Below are 7,235 nucleotides of genomic sequence, written 5' to 3'. Positions count from 1 at the left end.
ATTCAATTCCCAGCTTGACTTCTCAAATTTAATTTTGGATAGGATATGGTCTCCTCCAATTTATTCCGAATTAAATATCCATATCACAAGGTGTCTTCTCAAATCTACTTGGGAGAATATATGGTCTTCTCCAATTAATTTCAAAATTAAATATCCAGATCCCAAGGTGTATTTTCAATTCTAGTTTTGAGAAATTATGGTCTCTCCAATTATTTTCCAAATTAAATATCCATATCCCAAGGTGTATTCTCAAATCTACTTGGGAGAAGATATGGTCTTCTCCAATTTAATTATAATTAAATATCCATATTTTATTTCCAAAATGTCTTCTCAAATCTACTTTGAACAAGATATGGTAAGAAGAGTCAAGGATACTAAATGAAAGTATGATGGGGTAGTCATGACATTAATGATAGGTGGTTGAGGTGGAAGTGGGGAAGAGACATAAAATGGGAAAGATGATGAGAGGAGAGGGGGGGAATCCTTGGTCTTGGATTTGGTTTGGAGGATTTTGTTTTGGGGGAGGAATATGGAGAAAGAGAAGGGATAGAATGGAGAGATAAATGAGGGAATACAGAAATGGATATGGAGAGTGTTTGTTGAACTTGGACACACTACATCTAGTTGGACTTGGGCTCCAAGGGCTAGGGAACCTGCGGAGGTTCCCTGGGCTAGAAAATAATTCCTAGCTTGCTGGGAGGCAAATTCAGTCGGGTAGTCAAAAGGAGCATCCTAACAAAGTCAGGAGCATCTCAACCAAGCTATTGGAACAAGTCTTCCTCCATTTATTGTTTACTTATGTAAATGATTGCAATGAAATTCTTACTTATTTAATATGTGGTAAATAAATTTTAATTGTATATTGTCATCAAATAAATGTTGAGTTATAAATAAGTTACTTCCCTTCTTATTAAGTTTAAAATGAAATAAATTTAGTTTTTGGTTAGAGGACCCTAGGATGGATCCTCATGTTTCACCTAATATACGAATGGAAGGTATCTTGTGTACATTTACAAGAGATTCGAGCACATTATATAATTTATTATAGGAGGCCATTACCTTACCTCAGTCTCTGGTCAACTTTTCATATGATTGGATTTTAATCTTGAAATCAAATTTATCCTTGTCTTTTCTTATCCAATTTTTCCTTGGGAGTTGCTCAAACGCATTTGGATACTTGATGGTCCATTCATATACGATATTGACTATTGAGGAGGCTATATTAATAAATATTCCTTTGTCTTTTGACTCACTTTGAATGTTAGGAAATGGATGCATAATTTCCTACAGGGTCAACATCTCATTATAAACCAGATCCATTCCTTCTTATAATCTATTGACTTATTCTAGAATGGATGTCTAGAAATCCTCAGTCTCATCTCATCCTATAGCTATAGAATATTATGTTGACAAGTAGTTAACTTTTATTTCAATTCTTCAACCTCTGTTAGGTCCCTATATTAATATTGTTTCCCCCATTACTATTGTTATTATAGCCCTTATTGTTAACGGTGTGCCTCTATATTCCCATATTGTTCTTACTGTGCCCCAGAAAAACCCACTAGTGTTATTGTTTTGCCCTTATATTATTATTGTTATGTTGACTTTGATTATATTGTAACCTTTTAGACTCCTATATATAGAAAGGAGGTTTTTTCATTTGTATCATCCAAAAATTATTCATTTGTGTAATGTAAAGGATGTTTCCCCCTCAAAGGGGCTGATTTTGAAGTCGTTGATCTATATTTTCTATGTTTTTGTGAGTTGGTTTCTTAGCATTTGGTATTAGATCTTTGCATTCTATGGTTTCACTACTCCAAACAGGTCATTGCGGAATTTTTGATATAACATTTTTTCTACGATGTTTAAAAAGTTGAAATTAAAACCCATTTGAGCCAAAATCTCAGTAAACCTTGGGTCTGAATTTCAGACCTTTCCGCACTATATTTTTGGAGATATGATCCAAGGAATTTAGGGTTTTTGAAGGCTCTCGAGTTACATCCCAAACATGTGATCTTAGAAAAGTGTCATAACTTTCTCTCTGAGCATCGGATTGCGATTTAGTAAGAATTTATAGAAATAGGATGAACTTTAGTTTTTTGTATATTGTTTCCAGTTCTGAAGGTAGAAATAGTGACACGTGTCACTTCGTACAAGTTGGGTCTACTAAAAAAGTGTATAATTAGGTCATATTGGGAGATTGGGCATAAATATTTCTCGAAGAATCCAATTTTGATTAGGCTGGTAGAATTGGAAAGAGGACTCAAAGGGATACTGCAGGAGTAAAATTTAAACCTTGGATATCTGCAATTACAAAGATACAACAGATTCAATATCGAGCTCCTATAAAGTAAAAAATGGTGTGTAGCCTTTTTAAAATTTTGCATAAGTTTGGGTTGGAAAATTAGTTTGAAGTAATTCAAAGGGCATAATGAAGAATAATTATCATTGATTGATGCCCCGCGGAAAGAAAATGGAAACACCTAGTAAGCAACCTGAAAGCTCTAGCACGACTCATGAAGAAGAGGAAGAGATGCAACATGATATATCAAAATTATGAGACCAAGTGCAACAAATTTCACTCTCACATAATGTAACAAAAGCTAAGATGGGTGGTTTAAAGAAATACGTGGAATCTAAGATGAATGGTGTTCAAGATAATATGGATGGAATGGAATGTAAGATGAATTGCGTAAATGCTAAGATGGATCATATAGAAGAAAAAAATGAAAGGCAACATGGAAGATTTGAAGATAGATTTGACAGCTATAAGAAATGCTTACTAATGTTGAAAGGGTTGTAAATGAAATTGATGACGAGAACAAAAGAAATGTTAATCATGATTTCATAGACTCTAACGATGGATTGAAGACCCACCATGCTTCAAATATCAATATGAGGAAGTTTGGTGGCAAGGATACCATAACATTGATACCATAGATGGAGCAATATTTCGATCTCCATAATGTGAAAAACACACAAAAGGTATGCATTGCAATTTTATATTTGGAACCAAATTAGTTTGTATGGTATCGATGGATTTTCTGTCGTAAACAAATTGTCACTTGGGAAATTTCTACAGAATAAATGATAGCACATTATGAGGATACAAAAAGCAACACCTTTCTTAGCCAATTGATAAATGTCAACAAAATGGTTCAGTGATGGAGCATATTGAGGACTTCCAAAAAATTGAATATAAGGGTAAAAGATATTCCAGAGGAGCAGAGGATTTATGTGCTCATAGCGAATTCAAGGGATAACATCCAACATGAGGTTTGCCTTTGGGAACCTGATTCATTGGAGAAGGCATTCAAGTTGGCAAGAAACATGGAAAGAAAAATTATGGCAACAAGGAATCCTACCACTCACAACTATAAAGATGAAAGTGTTGTTGCCCCTATCCTTCGACAAAGTACAAGGTTGACACCACAACAATTGGAAGAGAAAGGAAAAAAATGGCTATGTTACAATTATGATGGGAAATACACTAAAGGTCATAAGTTTGCTGAGAAGAAATTATTTTACATAGATTATGAAGAGGAGGAAGAAAAGGAACAATAAATTTCAATAGAAGAGGATATACACCAGGAAGAAACCCTAGAGAATGAAGAAATGAATCCCACCATATCTTGTAATGCATTGATCAAAATTACCACTCAAACTATTAGGATAAAAGAACATATCAAGAAAAAAAAGGTAATAGTTTTGATTGATTCGGGCAGTACCCATAATTTTATTCATTGTAATTTAGCCAAGGAATTGAATTTCTTCTTATATCTAGCACTAGAGTGTCAAGTGATGGTTGCATGTGGAAGAACCATAAATTTCTCTGGAAAGTGCCATAATATCAAGTTATCCATGGGAGAATATTTATTGAATAGCCCAATGATTTCCATTCCAATGGGTGGTGCTGATGTTGTGCTAGGAGTCCAATGGCTCCAACCTTTGGGTAAGATAACTTTTAATTTTCAAAAACTTTTCTTGAAATTTGTTTTAGAAGGAAAGGAATTTGAATTAAGGGGTATTGCAGAGAAACTGGGAAAGATAATAATCTCTAACAGAATGAAAAAGATTCTAAATAAAGAACAACAAGGTGTAATTAGACAATTATGTTCTCTATAGGTTCCCACATCAAAATCATCTATTTCTCCAAATCTCCAAAAAGTCTTGAATAATCATTCAAAGGAATTTGAGACTCCCAAATGCCTCCCACCTATTCATGATCATGATCATGTTATTCATTTGATTCCAGGAAGTGTTCCTCCAAACATCATGCCTTACAGATATCCCTATGTCCAAAAGAGTGAAACTGAACTAGAGGCTGGTATAATTAAACCTAGTCAAAGTTCTTTCTCTACTCTAATAGTATTGGTGCACAATAAGGATGGATTATGGTGCATGTGTTCAGATTATAGGGAGCTCAACAAGCTCACTATTAGAGATAACTTTCACATTCCTGTCATTGACGAATTATTGGATGAATTGCACGGATCAATTTACTTCACCAAGTTGGATCTTTGTTCAGGATATGATCAAATTACAATGAAGACTGAAGACATTCAGAAAACAACATTTATAAAGCATGAGGGTCATTATGAATTTTTAGTCATGCCTTTTGGCCTTATAAATTATTAGGCCCCTATACTACTAGTGTAACCCCTTATTGTTATTAGTACAACCCACTTATTATATTGATGTACCCATGTAATTCCCATATTGTTACTATTGTGCCCCATAGAAGCCCACTATTGTTATTATTGTGCCCTTACATTATTATTGTTATGTCGGCTCTGATTATGTTATGACCCCTTAGACTCCTATATATAGAAAGGATGTCTTTTCATTTGTATCATCCAAGAATTGTTCATTTATGTAATGTAAAGGAGGTTGTCCCCTCGAAGAGGCTGAATTCTAAGGCATTGATCTATCTTTTCTATCGTTTCTTGAGCTAGTTTCATAACATTTGGTATCAGAGCTTTGGATTCTAGGGTTTCGCTGCTCCAAACAGGTCATCGTGGAATTTTAGCTATAACCTTTTTCTGTGACGTTTCAGAAGTTGCAAAAAAAACCATTTGAGAAGAAATCGTGCTGAACCTCGGGCCCAAATTTTAGATCTTTTCGCGCTATATCTGCAGAGATATGATCTGAGGAAGTTGGTCTTTCTGCAGACTCTTGAATTACATTCCAAATAAGTGACCTGGGGAAAATCTTCATAACTTTCTCTCTGGGGATCGGAAAGAAATGTTGTAAGAAGGTACAGAAAGAGGATGGACTGTAGTTTCATTTATGCATTTTCAGATCCAAAGGTCAAAACAATGACTCGTGGCAGGTCGTACAAGTTTGCTCTATTGAACTAGTCTATAATCAATTCACTGTGGGATATTTCGCATAACTCTTCCTTGGAGAATCCAATTTGGGTCAGACTTGTGGCATTGGAAAGAGGAAACAAAGGGATACTGCAGGTCACAAATTTATAACTATATGATCGGATAGTACAGAGATACATCAGAGGCAATATCAAGCTCCTACAAAGTGAAAAAAGGTGTGTAGATTTTCTTAAATTTTTGCTTAAGCTTGGTTTGAAAATTTATTTTAAAGGAATTCAAAGGGAATAATAAAGCATTATTATCGGTAACTGATGCCCTGAGGAAAGAAAATGCAAACACCTAGTAAGGAACCTGAAAGATCTAGCATGACTCATGAAGAAGAAGAAGAAATGCTATATGATATATCAAAATTACAAGAACAAGTGCAACAAGTGTCACTTGCACAAAAAGCAATAGAATCTAAGATGGATGGTTTAAGGAAAGATGTAGAAGCTAAGATGGATGCTTTAAAGAAAGGTGTAGAAGCTAAGATGGATTGTTTAAAGAAAGGCATAGAAGCTAAAATTGATGGCATGGATGATAAGATGGAAGAATTGAAGATAAATATGAATAAGTTGCTACACGAAATGGTCACTAAGGGTGAAAGGGTACTAAAGGAAACTCATGATGAGAACAAAGGAAATGTTAATCATGATTCCATAGACTCTAATGTTGGATCGAAGACTCACCATATTCCAAAAATTGATATGAGGAAGTTTGATGGCAAGGATCCCGCCACATGGATATTACAGATGGAGCAATTCTTCGATCTCAATAATGTGCAAAACACACAAAAGATACGTATGGCAACTTTATATTTGGAACCAAATCAGTTTTTATGGTATCAATGGTTTTGCTCTCATAAACAATTTATCACTTGGGCAATTTTTATGAAAGAATTGATAGCACATTATGAGGATACAAAAAGCAACACTTTTTTTAGCCAATTGATAAGTCTCAAACAAAAGGGTTCAATAATGGAGCACATTGAGGAGTTCCAAAAATTGAAAATAAGGGTAAAAGATATTCCAGAGGAGCATAGGATTGATGTGTTCATAGGGTCTTTAAAGGATAATATCCAGCATGATGTTCACCTTTGGGAACCTGATTCATTAGAGAAAGCATTTAGGTTAGCAAGAAAAATGGAAAGCAAAATTATGGCAACCAGGAAGCATACCACTCACAACTATAAAGACGGAAGTGTTGTTACCCCTAGTCTTCCACAACCTATAAGGTTGACACCACAACAATTGGCAGAAAAAAGAGCAAAAGGGCTTTGTTACAGTTGTGATAGAAAATACACTAAAGGTCATAAGTTTGCTGAGAAGAAATTATTCTACATAGATTGTGAAGAGAAAGAAGAAATGAATCAGACCATATCTTGTAAAGCATCGGCAATAATTACCACTCCTAAAACTCTCAAGATAGAAGGACATATCAAGAAGAAAAAGGTGCAAGAAGTGAAAGATCACATCGAGAAAGAAGAAATGAATACAACCATATGTTGTAATTCATTGGTTGAAATTACCACTCCTCAAACTATCAAGATAGAAAGACATATCAAGAAGAAAAATGTTCAAGAAGTGAAAGATCACATCGAGCATCAAGAAATGAATCTGACCATATCTTGTAAAGGATTGGAAGAAATTACCACTCCTCAAACTCTAGAGATAGAAGGAAATATCAAGAAGAAAAAGGTTCAAGCAATGAAAGATCACATCGAGCATCAACAACAAGTTCTCCAAATTTTAAAGGATAACGCCACTTCAGCGCAAAATCAAATGAAACAACAGGTAGATCAACATCGTAGTGAAAATTGTTTTGATGTAGGTGATTGGGTATTTTTACTACTACATCTCAAGCAAG

This window comes from Pinus tabuliformis, chromosome 4_1 (genome assembly GCF_031772625.1).
Source record: "Pinus tabuliformis cultivar Carrire ecotype Pingquan chromosome 4_1, CPIR1, whole genome shotgun sequence".
Lineage (NCBI taxonomy): Eukaryota > Viridiplantae > Streptophyta > Pinopsida > Pinales > Pinaceae > Pinus > Pinus tabuliformis.
The sequence above is the reverse complement of the archived record's forward strand: the minus strand, read 5'-3'. Positions refer to the sequence as shown.